Source organism: Triturus cristatus, chromosome 4_1, assembly GCF_964204655.1.
Source record: "Triturus cristatus chromosome 4_1, aTriCri1.1, whole genome shotgun sequence".
NCBI lineage: Eukaryota > Metazoa > Chordata > Amphibia > Caudata > Salamandridae > Triturus > Triturus cristatus.
The window spans coordinates 120,020,397-120,035,541 of record NC_140585.1 but is presented as its reverse complement, the minus strand read 5'-3'; the positions used below and the strand labels follow the sequence as shown (position 1 = coordinate 120,035,541).

Genomic DNA, 15,145 nt, shown 5'->3' with positions numbered 1-15,145 from the left:
AATAGACAAGGATAATGACAAATATAGTTTACAATGTTATTAAGTACATCATTTTATTTAATTGTGTGAATAAAAGGAATCGTCTCCCCGTCGGGGAATTGAACCCCGGTCTCCCGCGTGACAGGCGGGGATACTGACCACTATACTAACGAGGACATATTGGCTTCAGTTCAACAGTGCTCACCTCCATGAGGTTAGGGCATGCCCTCAATCAATTCACAGTATTGTAATAGGCAGCTTTGCTTCCTTTGGTTAGGAGAAGCAATCTTTTTTCATAAATGATTACAAATCAGAAATTCCTAGCTAAAAATAATCTGCTTTAATAAGAAATGATTGATTAAAATAAATACCTATTTATCGATCTGTCTATCTATCTTTCTATCTATCTATGTATATATATATATATATATATATATATATATATATATACAATCAGCTCACTTTACCATTTGCAGCTTATAACCATTTACCACCAGGGGTCACTACTAACAAAAAGCATCCACTCCACTTTTAAATCTAGCCCCTAGAGTTGAGCAGAAGCATAAGATTCCCCACTGCTTCATTCCATTTCCATTAGATTATAGATGTAAATTGTTTTTGATGGTATGGTCTGTGCAGATTGAAATATTCAGAGCATATTCTGACTTTTAGTTAACACATCTGTAAGCAATTTGGCCATCACTGAATTCAACGTTTATCTCAATCGTAATAGACAAGGATAATGACAAATATAGTTTACAATGTTATTAAGTACATCATTTTATTTAATTGTGTGAATAAAAGGAATCGTCTCCCCGTCGGGGAATTGAACCCCGGTCTCCCGCGTGACAGGCGGGGATACTGACCACTATACTAACGAGGACATATTGGCTTCAGTTCAACAGTGCTCACCTCCATGAGGTTAGGGCATGCCCTCAATCAATTCACAGTATTGTAATAGGCAGCTTTGCTTCCTTTGGTTAGGAGAAGCAATCTTTTTTCATAAATGATTACAAATCAGAAATTCCTAGCTAAAAATAATCTGCTTTAATAAGAAATGATTGATTAAAATAAATACCTATTTATCGATCTGTCTATCTATCTTTCTATCTATCTATGTATATATATATATATATATATATATATATATATATATACAATCAGCTCACTTTACCATTTGCAGCTTATAACCATTTACCACCAGGGGTCACTACTAACAAAAAGCATCCACTCCACTTCTAAATCTAGCCCCTAGAGTTGAGCAGAAGCATAAGATTCCCCACTGCTTCATTCCATTTCCATTAGATTATAGATGTAAATTGTTTTTGATGGTATGGTCTGTGCAGATTGAAATATTCAGAGCATATTCTGACTTTTAGTTAACACATCTGTAAGCAATTTGTCCATCACTGAATTCAACGTTTATCTCAATCGTAATAGACAAGGATAATGACAAATATAGTTTACAATGTTATTAAGTACATCATTTTATTTAATTGTGTGAATAAAAGGAATCGTCTCCCCGTCGGGGAATTGAACCCCGGTCTTCCGCGTGACAGGCGGGGATACTGACCACTATACTAACGAGGACATATTGGCTTCAGTTCAACAGTGCTCACCTCCATGAGGTTAGGGCATGCCCTCAATCAATTTACAGTATTGTAATAGGCAGCTTTGCTTCTTTTGGTTAGGAGAAGCAATCTTTTTTCATAAATGATTACAAATCAGAAATTCCTAGCCAAAAATAATCTGCTTTAATAAGAAATGATTGATTAAAATAAATACCTATTTATCGATCTGTCTATCTATCTTTCTATCTATCTATGTATATGTATATATATATATATATATATACAATCAGCTCACTTTACCATTTGCAGCTTATAACCATTTACCACCAGGGGTCACTACTAACAAAAAGCATCCACTCCACTTCTAAATCTAGCCCCTAGAGTTGAGCAGAAGCATAATATTCCCCACTGCTTCATTCCATTTCCATTAGATTATAGATGTAAATTGTTTTTGATGGTATGGTCTGTGCAGATTGAAATATTCAGAGCATATTCTGACTTTTAGTTAACACATCTGTAAGCAATTTGGCCATCACTGAATTCAACGTTTATCTCAATCGTAATAGACAAGGATAATGACAAATATAGTTTACAATGTTATTAAGTACATCATTTTATTTAATTGTGTGAATAAAAGGAATCGTCTCCCCGTCGGGGAATTGAACCCCGGTCTCCCGCGTGACAGGCGGGGATACTGACCACTATACTAACGAGGACATATTGGCTTCAGTTCAACAGTGCTCACCTCCATGAGGTTAGGGCATGCCCTCAATCAATTCACAGTATTGTAATAGGCAGCTTTGCTTCTTTTGGTTAGGAGAAGCAATCTTTTTTCATAAATGATTACAAATCAGAAATTCCTAGCCAAAAATAATCTGCTTTAATAAGAAATGATTGATTAAAATAAATACCTATTTATCGATCTGTCTATCTATCTTTCTATCTATCTATGTATATGTATATATATATATATATATATACAATCAGCTCACTTTACCATTTGCAGCTTATAACCATTTACCACCAGGGGTCACTACTAACAAAAAGCATCCACTCCACTTCTAAATCTAGCCCCTAGAGTTGAGCAGAAGCATAAGATTCCCCACTGCTTCATTCCATTTCCATTAGATTATAGATGTAAATTGTTTTTGATGGTATGGTCTGTGCAGATTGAAATATTCAGAGCATATTCTGACTTTTAGTTAACACATCTGTAAGCAATTTGGCCATCACTGAATTCAACGTTTATCTCAATCGTAATAGACAAGGATAATGACAAATATAGTTTACAATGTTATTAAGTACATCATTTTATTTAATTGTGTGAATAAAAGGAATCGTCTCCCCGTCGGGGAATTGAACCCCGGTCTCCCGCGTGACAGGCGGGGATACTGACCACTATACTAACGAGGACATATTGGCTTCAGTTCAACAGTGCTCACCTCCATGAGGTTAGGGCATGCCCTCAATCAATTCACAGTATTGTAATAGGCAGCTTTGCTTCCTTTGGTTAGGAGAAGCAATCTTTTTTCATAAATGATTACAAATCAGAAATTCCTAGCTAAAAATAATCTGCTTTAATAAGAAATGATTGATTAAAATAAATACCTATTTATCGATCTGTCTATCTATCTTTCTATCTATCTATGTATATATATATATATATATATATATATATATATATACAATCAGCTCACTTTACCATTTGCAGCTTATAACCATTTACCACCAGGGGTCACTACTAACAAAAAGCATCCACTCCACTTCTAAATCTAGCCCCTAGAGTTGAGCAGAAGCATAAGATTCCCCACTGCTTCATTCCATTTCCATTAGATTATAGATGTAAATTGTTTTTGATGGTATGGTCTGTGCAGATTGAAATATTCAGAGCATATTCTGACTTTTAGTTAACACATCTGTAAGCAATTTGGCCATCACTGAATTCAACGTTTATCTCAATCGTAATAGACAAGGATAATGACAAATATAGTTTACAATGTTATTAAGTACATCATTTTATTTAATTGTGTGAATAAAAGGAATCGTCTCCCCGTCGGGGAATTGAACCCCGGTCTCCCGCGTGACAGGCGGGGATACTGACCACTATACTAACGAGGACATATTGGCTTCAGTTCAACAGTGCTCACCTCCATGAGGTTAGGGCATGCCCTCAATCAATTCACAGTATTGTAATAGGCAGCTTTGCTTCTTTTGGTTAGGAGAAGCAATCTTTTTTCATAAATGATTACAAATCAGAAATTCCTAGCCAAAAATAATCTGCTTTAATAAGAAATGATTGATTAAAATAAATACCTATTTATCAATCTGTCTATCTATCTTTCTATCTATCTATGTATATGTATATATATATATATATATATACAATCAGCTCACTTTACCATTTGCAGCTCATAACCATTTACCACCAGGGGTCACTACTAACAAAAAGCATCCACTCCACTTCTAAATCTAGCCCCTAGAGTTGAGCAGAAGCATAATATTCCCCACTGCTTCATTCCATTTCCATTAGATTATAGATGTAAATTTTTTTTGATGGTATGGTCTGTGCAGATTGAAATATTCAGAGCATATTCTGACTTTTAGTTAACACATCTGTAAGCAATTTGGCCATCACTGAATTCAACGTTTATCTCAATCGTAATAGACAAGGATAATGACAAATATAGTTTACAATGTTATTAAGTACATCATTTTATTTAATTGTGTGAATAAAAGGAATCGTCTCCACGTCGGGGAATTGAACCCCGGTCTCCCGCGTGACAGGCGGGGATACTGACCACTATACTAACGAGGACATATTGGCTTCAGTTCAACAGTGCTCACCTTCATGAGGTTAGGGCATGCCCTCAATCAATTCACAGTATTGTAATAGGCAGCTTTGCTTCTTTTGGTTAGGAGAAGTAATCTTTTTTCATAAATGATTACAAATCAGAAATTCCTAGCTAAAAATAATCTGCTTTAATAAGAAATGATTGATTAAAATAAATACCTATTTATCGTTCTGTCTATCTATCTTTCTATCTATCTATGTATATATATATATATATATATATATATATATATATATATATATATATATATACAATCAGCTCACTTTACCATTTGCAGCTTATAACCATTTACCACCAGGGGTCACTACTAACAAAAAGCATCCACTCCACTTCTAAATCTAGCCCCTAGAGTTGAGCAGAAGCATAATATTCCCCACTGCTTCATTCAATTTCCATTAGATTATAGATGTAAATTGTTTTTGATGGTATGGTCTGTGCAGATTGAAATATTCAGAGCATATTCTGACTTTTAGTTAACACATCTGTAAGCAATTTGGCCATCACTGAATTCAACGTTTATCTCAATGGTAATAGACAAGGATAATGACAAATATAGTTTACAATGTTATTAAGTACATCATTTTATTTAATTGTGTGAATAAAAGGAATCGTCTCCCCGTCGGGGAATTGAACCCCGGTCTCCCGCGTGACAGGCGGGGATACTGACCACTATACTAACGAGGACATACTGGCTTCAGTTCAACAGTGCTCACCTCCATGAGGTTAGGGCATGCCCTCAATCAATTCACAGTATTGTAATAGGCAGCTTTGCTTCCTTTGGTTAGGAGAAGCAATCTTTTTTCATAAATGATTACAAATCAGAAATTCCTAGCCAAAAATAATCTGCTTTAATAAGAAATGATTGATTAAAATAAATACCTATTTATCGATCTGTCTATCTATCTTTCTATCTATCTATGTATATGTATATATATATATATATATTCACAGAAAAAACCATAGGTTTCAGGCACGTTATAGTTAGGAATTAGCATTTAAAAAACCTCAGAAATTCACTGAAAAAACCATAGGTTTCAGGGGTGTTATAGTTAGCTGGACTTTTCACTTGTACAAAACCATTGAAATTCCCCCGTTATAGTTAGTTCAGCTAACTATAACTCGGGCGCCCGCAATGCACTGCTGATGACGTCACATATTACATCACTCATGACATGGTCAGTGACATCACTCATGACATCACTGATGACATCTGAAATGACATCACTGATGACATCACTGATGACATCATCCAGTGAATGTGTGTTTTTCTGAAAATTAAATATGTTTTATATATGTATATCTCAAGGCCGATGGAAGAATAAATGGGTATATAAGTGTCTAAATGGATGATTTGTTTTTGAAAAATTGATTGTGTAACTGACTGATTAAGTGTATCATAGTGAATACATGGCTTAGTGAGTAATGTTTAAATATGTAAATATCTGTATCAGTCTCTCACTTTGTGTATAAGTGGCTGCATGGGTTGATGAGTAGCTACATGGGTGTCTATATAGGTTATTAGTTGGTTTTTTGAGTATCAGTCTGAGTGTCTGCATGGTTCGGTGGGGGGTATTACGTAGTGCATAGGTGCATGAATGAGTGACTCACTGTTTGTATGTGTTGAACACAGCATGTGTGCAGGACTGTGTGGGTGGATGAGTGTGTGTATGGGTGTGTTAGTGAGTGAATGACTGTCTCAATAGTGTATTTATGAGTAACTACATATGTTTTAAACTAGTATATGTGACTATTGGTGTATATATGTGAGTATATGTGAGAGTGAGAGATTGAAAGAGTTCCTGTATGAATAAGTATGTGTTTCTATAAGTGATTGTTTAAAAGACTAAGTATGTGTAAGTTTCCGTAGAAGTAAGTATGGTGGTGTGTGTATAACTGTATATGCAAGTAAATGTATGTTTGATTCTTTATTAGCATGAGTGACTATGTGTGTGAGTAACTCTATGGATGAGTGGCATTGTGTAACAGGATGTATAGGTGTATGAGTACATATGATGAGTGAGTACATGTATGAGTGACTGTATAGGACTGTTGGTGAATGAGTGGATGTGTATGTGGATCTTAGAATTACTGAAGAGGTTGTTGTAACTGGTATTGGTATGTCCATTGTTTTGAAAATTTTAGTCTCTATTTTTGAATGTGTGTATCAAAGGTTATATTAGGGTGAGAGGAGGTCTGCCACTCTATCACAAGGATGATGTCATTTGAGATGTCATCAGTGATGTCATGAGTGATGTCACTGACCATGTCATGAGTGATGTAATATGTGACGTCATCAGCAGTGCATTGCGGGCGCCCGAGTTATAGTTAGCTGAACTAACTATAACGGGGGAATTTCAATGGTTTTGTACAAGTGAAAAGTCCAGCTAACTATAACACCCCTGAAACCTATGGTTTTTTCAGTGAATTTCTGAGGTTTTTTAAATGCTAATTCCTAACTATAACGTGCCTGAAACCTATGGTTTTTTCTGTGAATTTCAAAGGTTTTTTAAATGCTAATTTCTAACTATGCCTACAGAGATAGGACATGTGAAGAAAGAAGAAAAAATGCACAGAAAGAAACAAAAGAAGTGCAGAAAGAAGCAACAGAAGTCCTCAAATACGAAGATAAGTGCAGGAAGAAGGATAACGTGCAGAAAGAACAAAAAGAAGAGCAGAAAGAAGCCTTGTTGCAAAATCATCCTGTACCCTCAACTTTTTCAGACGGATACTGGTGGTAACTGAGCCTGACTAACCAGTCCTAGAGCCAGTGCTATGTTAAAAGACACTTAGAATACAGTGAAAACACCTACATACACTAGGGAACATTATGCGTTGGGGTCCCCCTGTGATTAGCATGACCTCCTCTGTAAGCCCCTAGTATATAAGAGGGCATGGGGATTAAAACTACCTCTTAAAACTGGCCACAGGGCGTTTTTGCACACGTTAACTCAGGCCCCGTCCCCTCCCTTCACCACTGTGTAAACACGCCCTGTGTCCATTTTTAGTTGGGAGATTAAGTTCATTTGAATCCTGAGGGTCCCTAGGGTCCAACTAGCCCACTAGGTACCTCCAGTAAGTGCCACAGAGCTGCGTTGCAGAGAGGTGTAAAAAGTGGCACGGCCTGGACCACCTCTCTGCAATGCAGCTCAGTGGCGCTTACTGGAAGCACTTGGTGGGCTAGTTAGCCCCCAGGGGCCCTCAGTATTGAAGGGAAATTATATCCCCAATTTAAAACGTGCCATAGTGCGTGTTTGCACACGTCACCTCAGGCCCCGTCCCCTCCCTTCACCACTGTGTAAACGCGCCCTGTGGCTGTTCTAAGTTGAGAGATTAAGTCCCCTTGAATCTTAAGGGTCCCTAGGGTCAAACTAGACCACTAGGTACCTCCAGTAAGCGCCACAGAGCTGCGTTGCAGAGAGGTGTAAAAAGGGGCTTGGCCTCAGAACACCTGGCTGCAGCGCAGCTCCCTGGCGCATACTGGAGATACCTGTTGGGGGCGCGTTTGCAGAGTGCTGCACGGAGGGGGCATGGCCTCCGGCACGATGCCAGTCTTTTATTTATTTTAGTTTTTTAAGAAGGGGGGCTGTTTGGTTCCCCTTCTTATTCTAATTTATTGGCCCTGATGACCCCATCCCCCAGGGCCAGTCTCCTAATTATATTTTTTTGACCCCAATCCCCAGGGTCGGCCACTGTTTTTTATTATTTTAAAAAAATATATATTTATAGACACACCTAGGACATGCTGGACAAACCGTACGTACCTATCACCATGACGATTTGCGTGATATTCATTAAAAGGCGACTATGCATGCAATGAATCCACGTGGAATGTATTTACACCACTAGTGAAGCTCTGACATGTCTGATGCCCTACCGTGCCTAATCCCGGTAGACACCCTTGTCGTTTATTTATACAAACATGGGTAGCTATTGACGGGCACATTTAATACACATGCACACCAAGCCATTCAAAGGGGATTAGACAAAAATTCGACCAAAACTATGCAAGAAACCTCCCTCATGGTTAATAAAACACACATCCACTGCCGGATGTGTAATACTTTTTATTTTACTCTCTGGAAAGGGGACGAACATCACTTGAGAGTCACAGCGCGCTCCTGACAGAGCCCAATTCTGTGTTACACCCACCATTGCCTGCCGTGTGCCACACACCTCTGTGTTTTATTCCACTAGCTAATGCATATGCTATGACACTCTCTAGCCCATGTGCACTGTAACACCACCCCGTGAATATGTCATGCCACACTTGTCTTCGCACGGGTTATATTGCCCATCTAACGTGCCTTTCTCGATGCCTATGTTATAACGCACAGTGCTATGCCATACATATTACAATCTGGGATCCATATCTTTGTCACAGTGCATATGCAACCTTACACTCCCCAGCACATATTTTATATTACAACTTTAGAGACTAGTTAGGTTACACAACACTGCCCTGTGCATATTACACTCCAAGGCGCATATCGCATAGCACGCGCTAGTGCCTGTGCTATCTCGCGCTCTCCAATGAATCTGTCATTGCGCACAATGTATTGCATATTATATTTCACGCCCGGTTCATCTTATATCACACTTTTTGGTGCATAGTTTATACCATACACTATATCTAGTTTTCATTTTCAATCGTGCTCTCAGGACTATGTTCTATATAACACTGTGTTCACCTACCCTTTTCACGGGCATTACATTTTGCGATAGGGGGTGGAGGGTCAGGGGGTGTTTCTGCCAAGTGAGCCCGGAGTCACAGTCACAAACGTCCTCTTCTTCCTGAATAAAAGTGAGATTATGCTGCATACTTGTTCATATTTTAAGTAGTTCGCACAGACACTATGTTTTAAAAACAATAAAGTTCCTAATACCCGCCTTCTCTGAACAGTTAGCTTGCTGCCCCATCCCCTTCCTCCCTATCCTCTGTTGTGTGAATCCATGGACTAGCCTCCTCCCTCCTGCCATGCATGGTCTGATGTGCTGCCACTGCCCTCAGTATGATGTACCAGTCCCCTCCTCCTGCCCTCCCTTGCCCAATTCTATGCCCCATCATTGACCTCCTGCTTAAACTCTGTGCTTAGCTTGCTGCCCCTATTCTCCTTCCCCCTGCCCTCCGATGTCTTTGTGCATGCCCCTGCTCCATCCTTTTTGCCCACCATGTCCCATGGACCTGCCACTCCTATCTACTCTGAGTGTTCTGTTGAGCTGCCACTCCCCTCCCACCTGCCTAGCATTGTCAGATGACTGTAACCTGTCCCTGCCACCTCCACCCTGCCTGTCCACATGCCATGCCCCTATCCTCTTCCTCCTGTCCTACATGGTCCATTGTACTGCCACACCCTTCTGCCCTCCCTGGTCTGTTGTGCTGCAGCTGCTCCTCCTGCCTGCCCCGTGTGGTCTGTTGTGAGGTCCCTTCCCCTGAACTTTCTTGTCTGTGCACAGGTCCTGACCCTCCCTTCTATCCTCCATCGTCCTTTGTGCATGCCCCTCCACCCTCCTTCTTGCCCATCATAGCCATTGTGCTGCCACTAACCCTCCCACTTGCCATGCATGGTCTTCTGTGCTGCCATGGCCCCTCCCACCTTCCCTGTGTGGTCAGTTAGCTGCCCCTGACCCCCTCCCACCTTCCCTCCATGGTCTGTGTGTATGCCATCACAGTCTCACTGTTGCTCTTCATGGTGTGTCTTGCTTCTAGTGCCCATCCTGCCTGACCTCCATGGCTATCTTGCTGCTCCTGCCCTGCCCCCTTGCCCCCAGCCCTACTCCCTCCCTCCTGGCTTGTCTGTTCCATTGTAATGCCCCTGATCCGTCCCTCCTGCCCTTTATGGTCTGTTATGCTGCAGCTTTCTCTCCTGTCTGTCCATTATGGTCAGCTAGCTACCATTGCCTCTTGCCCCTCTGTTCTCTGTTGTCCATGTGCATGGTCCTGTCCCCTCCCTCTTGCTTTCTATGGATTGTTGTGCTGCACTCCCGTCCTGCATGCCCTGTGTGGTGTATTGTGCTGCTGCAAACCCTGATGCCTGCCCTGCAGGGTCAGTTTGGTGCACCTCTTCATGTCCCTCCTGTCCTCTGTTATCCAAGTCCATGTCCCTATCCCATTTCCTTCCATGATCCAATGTACCATACTTGCGAACATTTTGAACTTGGTAAGAGGGAGATTTTGAAAAAAAAATGGGGTATTGATTTTCCCCTTTGAGTTACATTGAAAAAGAGGATATTGTAGACAGGAGACAGATCAAATAAAGCCCATTTGAGCTTAAAAACATTGGACGTTTCCTGGCTGAATCGGGTCTGTTGGCATGTATGGTTGTACTACCATTGCCTCTTCCTTCTGCCCACAATGGTCTATTACATTGCCACAGGCTTGAAGGAGGGTAGATTTTGTATCACAGGGGGCCCCTGGCCCGTTCTGTCCACACCTGAAGTATGAGACCCTTGTCCTTGCCCTGCCAGCTGCATTTGTAGGCCGTATTAAATTGACCAGCGGGTCCTGTGTTGCTATATAATTATCCTGAGACATCCTTACCACTCAGCCAGTATAAAACCCCTGTGTAGGCCCTTCTGTTCAATATGTAGGCCTCTTTGTTAAATTGACCATAGCTCTGCAATTTTAGTGTATAGCAGTCTGAAGGCAGGTCTGCGAGGCCTTCTGCTCCAAACCAGTAGCCCCCACCCTACCCGAGTGCTCCGTGCTCGGTATCAAAGTTCAACATCCCCCTGAAGCTGTCGACATACAGTAGGCTGCATCCTGGACTGGTACTTGCTTCCTGGGCAGGTTTCCCGCTTTTAAGGAAGTGGCAACCGCAGAGCGTCAAGTTAGGAGAACTGAGGAGATTTTATACATGAATATATTGAATTCCCGTACAATACCCATTATTTTCTGCTTGCTCTATGGAACTTACGATAAGCGATTGGCCTGAGAGACTGACCTTTTCACCCAGTCCATTGTCAGCATTAAGTGGGTAAATGACGAAATGTCTGGTAAAATCTGCAGACGAAGCTTTTGGGTAGCATACGTAGGTAGATGTAGCGTGCAAAGGAGCCCACAAAATGATATAAAAAGGGAGCACCCACAGATATCGACGGACTACCTCGCCGTCTGTATGTAGGTTAACAGGCAGTGCAGGTTTTCCCCAAGAGCTGGGAGCTCTTGTCTTCCTTTGCTTAAAATGTCTTGCTCTGCTTTGCTTGAAGTATCTTATTCTATTTTACCTATATGAAATGTCATGTTATGTTTAACCATTGTTCTCTTTACTTTTGCATTTAAAAGATTTTGTATTGTAATTGCAGGAATGCTTGCTCTAAGAGTAAACGTGAGTGTTCCTAGGTAACATTTTCCTTGGTGTAACTTGTTTCTCATGATGCATTTATAGATGTGTTTTCTCTCTCTCTCTGTCAGTACATTAATTGAGATACAGAGAATATCATGACAGCTGTATGATTATCTGGATTCTGTATTTTGTACTTTATGTCTCTATTCTGCTGTTTCTTTGAAGTTGCATCTTCTCATTAAACTGCCATTGTATTCTGCCTCCAATTCCATGTCTCATATGTCTGTTTTCTTCATTTTTGGAGCAAGCGTTCCTAGGCACCCCGGCTCAAATTAAGGTGCCCCTTTTGTCCCTGACTCACTCTCCTGCTCAGTTCTGTGGTGGCTCCCGGGGATCTGGGGACCGCCCCTAGCTTCCTTGACCCGTAATAGATCTTGCCTCCAACAGCCTCTCTTGCAAGTCCTGTATTGTTGGTTTGTTGCCCCTGCCCCCCTTTCCACTGCCCTCCATAGTCTGTTGTGCTTCCACGGCCCTTCCTGCCTGCTCAGTGTGGTTAAATTGTTGCCTTTGCACCCTCCTACCTGCCTTCAATTTTCAGAGTCCGTGCCCCTGGCCTCTGCCTCTCAACAGTATCCTAATGAACAACTAGATTGCTAACATTCTATATTTATTACAAAAGTGTGGAACGCCTGACATCATCTTGATGTAATCAAAACTGTAATACCTAGAGCATTTCCTTTAGAAATTACATATATGAGAGGGTCTTATTGGCATCAAAATTATGGTTAGTGCTCTAAAAGGCTAAAATAAGGACATATTTTCTGAGTTTTCAAATAGCGACAAAGCACTTTTAAATTATTTGTTATCTTTGTTTTTTTATCCAGTTGACCACTTGATTAAATGTTGCACTTAGGGGAGATGATGTGGTGTTACTTCCAGAACTGCAGACTTTGCAACTGGGGAACCAGGTTGAAGTTTCTGCTTCAGCTCGACATTCTGTGATTCTGGTCAAATCACTTAGTCTCCCCATGTCTACAACCAAAATGAATGTGTTCTTGTGTGATGTAACCAATGCTCATGTAAAGCACTCCAATACCTGACAAGTCTGCATTATATAACACTGCAAAAACACAAAATAATAAGTGTTTTGCACACTTCTGTCATTGGGCTATATTTGGGCTACATCTGGGTGATTTTGGGCTACATTTGGGCTCTTTTGTCTCCGGTGGCCATCTTGGGAGATTTATTTGTTATGAAGTTTCCTAATTTCCTCATGTACTGCAGTCTCCTCAGTAGGAAATGCTTTCAGTTTTTTACTTTGATTCCATCATGAAGGTATTCAGATATGTCACACATTTGCCATCAATTCTGAATGTTAGCACTCTAGTTGCTCATTAGATCACTGTAGTAAAACTACTGCACCATGGAAGTCTGCTCCTGGTATTAAAAGTGCATGTTTCAGTCTGCATGTCAGAATTTTTTAATGAAATAGAAGAGGATTTGAGAAGTCACTCAAAATGTGCCCTCATTTTCTTTCTTCAGCATTAATCATAATTTCTATGGCAAAATGAACCTCCTCATTGTGTTCCTTTTTAAATTAAATGTTTTAAGTGTTACCAGTTTATTCCAATCAAGATGGCTTCAGGTGTGCCATACTTTTGTCATAATGAAGACAGTAAGCGCTCTAGTTGTTTTTAAGAACATTCTGGGACATTCTGTCATTGGGCTATACTTGGGCTACATCTGGGTGATATTTGGGCTACATTTGGGCTCTTTTGTCTCTGGTGGCCATCTTGGGAGACTTATTTGTTATGAAGTTTCCTAATTTCCTCATTTACTGCAGTCTCCTCAGTAGGAAATACTTTCAATTTTTTACTTTGATTCCATCAAGAAGGCATTCAGATGTGTCACACATTTGCCATAAATTCAGAATGTTAGCACTCTTTTTGCTCATTAGATCACTGTAGTAAAGCTACTGCTCACCAGGGAAAACTGCTGCTGGTATTGAAAGTGCATGTTTCAGTCTGCATGTCAGAATTTTTTAATGAAATAGAAGAGGATTTGAGAAGTCACTCAAAATGTGCCCTAATTTTTCTTTCTGCAGCACTAATCATACTTTTTATTGAAAAATGAACCCCCTCATTTTGTTCCTTTTTAAATTAAATGTTTTAAGAGTTACCACTTTAATCCAAGCAAGATGGCTTCAGGTGTGCCATACGTTTATCATAAGTAGGACTGTTAGCGCTCTAGTAGTTCTTTGGAACACTCTGGGAAGCTGCAGTAGAACACAAAGGAATCAACTGACAGTCTCTGCCCTTGTTGGATGTACATGTTTTACTGAGAATGTCAGACTTCATTCTCACATGACTGAGAAAGATAATGTGAATTTACAGAAAATAAGCTCTCAGTTTAGCCTATAGATCACCTTCCAAACCTCTGTGGTAAAAGGATGAGAAAATATTTTTCTCTCAATCATGATATCCCAGCAGAAGGCTTTTTCACATGGTGAAATCACCTTAGAACATACCACAATTCCTAAAATGAGTATGGTACCATCAACAAATGATTTATAATGTAACTAAAGTCTTAAAACCTTCTATTAACTGCAATGCTTTTTAATGAGGTGCTATCATGTATATTGGTCCCAAGATGGCTGCCAACACTTCTTGGATGAAGTGCTGACAGCCAATCAGATCTCAGGATGAGATGTGTGGTTAGGCTCCGCCCACATATATATATGCTTTTAAATGCTATTTTCTCAGGATCTACTGAACAGATTTACACCAAACCTACAAAAGGCACTTCCTTGACCTGAGGACTACCTCTCTGCCAAATTTCAAGTAATTCTGTTCAGCCGTTCGGGCTGTAGCTGTGTCTAAAGGTCCTATGGAAAAATGCATGGGAAAAACGCGTTTTGGGACCCCCCTTTTATCTCAGCCCCCGCTTGACGAATCCCCCCGAGACTTTCAGGGTAGGAGCGGAGCGTAGCGCCCCACCTATTTTGAAAAATTCGCGAGGATTCGTCAACCGGCGCCAAAGTTATTCAAAATAGAATGTTGCGGATTTCCTATGGAAACGTGGTCCTAACTATAACTACCTACTGGCGACCGCCAGTAGGTAATATATATATATATATACAATCAGCTCACTTTACCATTTGCAGCTTATAACCATTTACCACCAGGGGTCACTACTAACAAAAAGCATCCACTCCACTTCTAAATCTAGCCCCTAGAGTTGAGCAGAAGCATAATATTCCCCACTGCTTCATTCCATTTCCATTAGATTATAGATGTAAATTGTTTTTGATGGTATGGTCTGTGCAGATTGAAATATTCAGAGCATATTCTGACTTTTAGTTAACACATCTGTAAGCAATTTGGCCATCACTGAATTCAACGTTTATCTCAATCGTAATAGACAAGGATAATGACAAATATAGTTTACAATGTTATTAAGT

At 40.2% G+C, this 15,145-nt stretch overlaps 6 non-coding genes across 6 annotated transcripts; all 6 read right to left on the bottom strand.

The window, feature by feature from the left end:
* Positions 1–83: 83 nt before the first annotated feature.
* TRNAD-GUC (transfer RNA aspartic acid (anticodon GUC)) lies at positions 84–155 on the bottom strand. The gene has a single exon. It is a non-coding gene; the product is annotated as a tRNA-Asp (tRNA).
* A 635-nt stretch (positions 156–790) lies between these two features.
* TRNAD-GUC (transfer RNA aspartic acid (anticodon GUC)) lies at positions 791–862 on the bottom strand. Its single transcript has one exon. It is a non-coding gene; the product is annotated as a tRNA-Asp (tRNA).
* A 1,332-nt stretch (positions 863–2,194) lies between these two features.
* On the bottom strand, positions 2,195–2,266 carry TRNAD-GUC (transfer RNA aspartic acid (anticodon GUC)). The gene has a single exon. It is a non-coding gene; the product is annotated as a tRNA-Asp (tRNA).
* A 625-nt stretch (positions 2,267–2,891) lies between these two features.
* On the bottom strand, positions 2,892–2,963 carry TRNAD-GUC (transfer RNA aspartic acid (anticodon GUC)). The gene has a single exon. It is a non-coding gene; the product is annotated as a tRNA-Asp (tRNA).
* Positions 2,964–3,596: 633 nt separating this feature from the next.
* Positions 3,597–3,668, bottom strand: TRNAD-GUC (transfer RNA aspartic acid (anticodon GUC)). Its single transcript has one exon. It is a non-coding gene; the product is annotated as a tRNA-Asp (tRNA).
* A 1,346-nt stretch (positions 3,669–5,014) lies between these two features.
* TRNAD-GUC (transfer RNA aspartic acid (anticodon GUC)) lies at positions 5,015–5,086 on the bottom strand. Its single transcript has one exon. It is a non-coding gene; the product is annotated as a tRNA-Asp (tRNA).
* Positions 5,087–15,145: the final 10,059 nt, after the last annotated feature.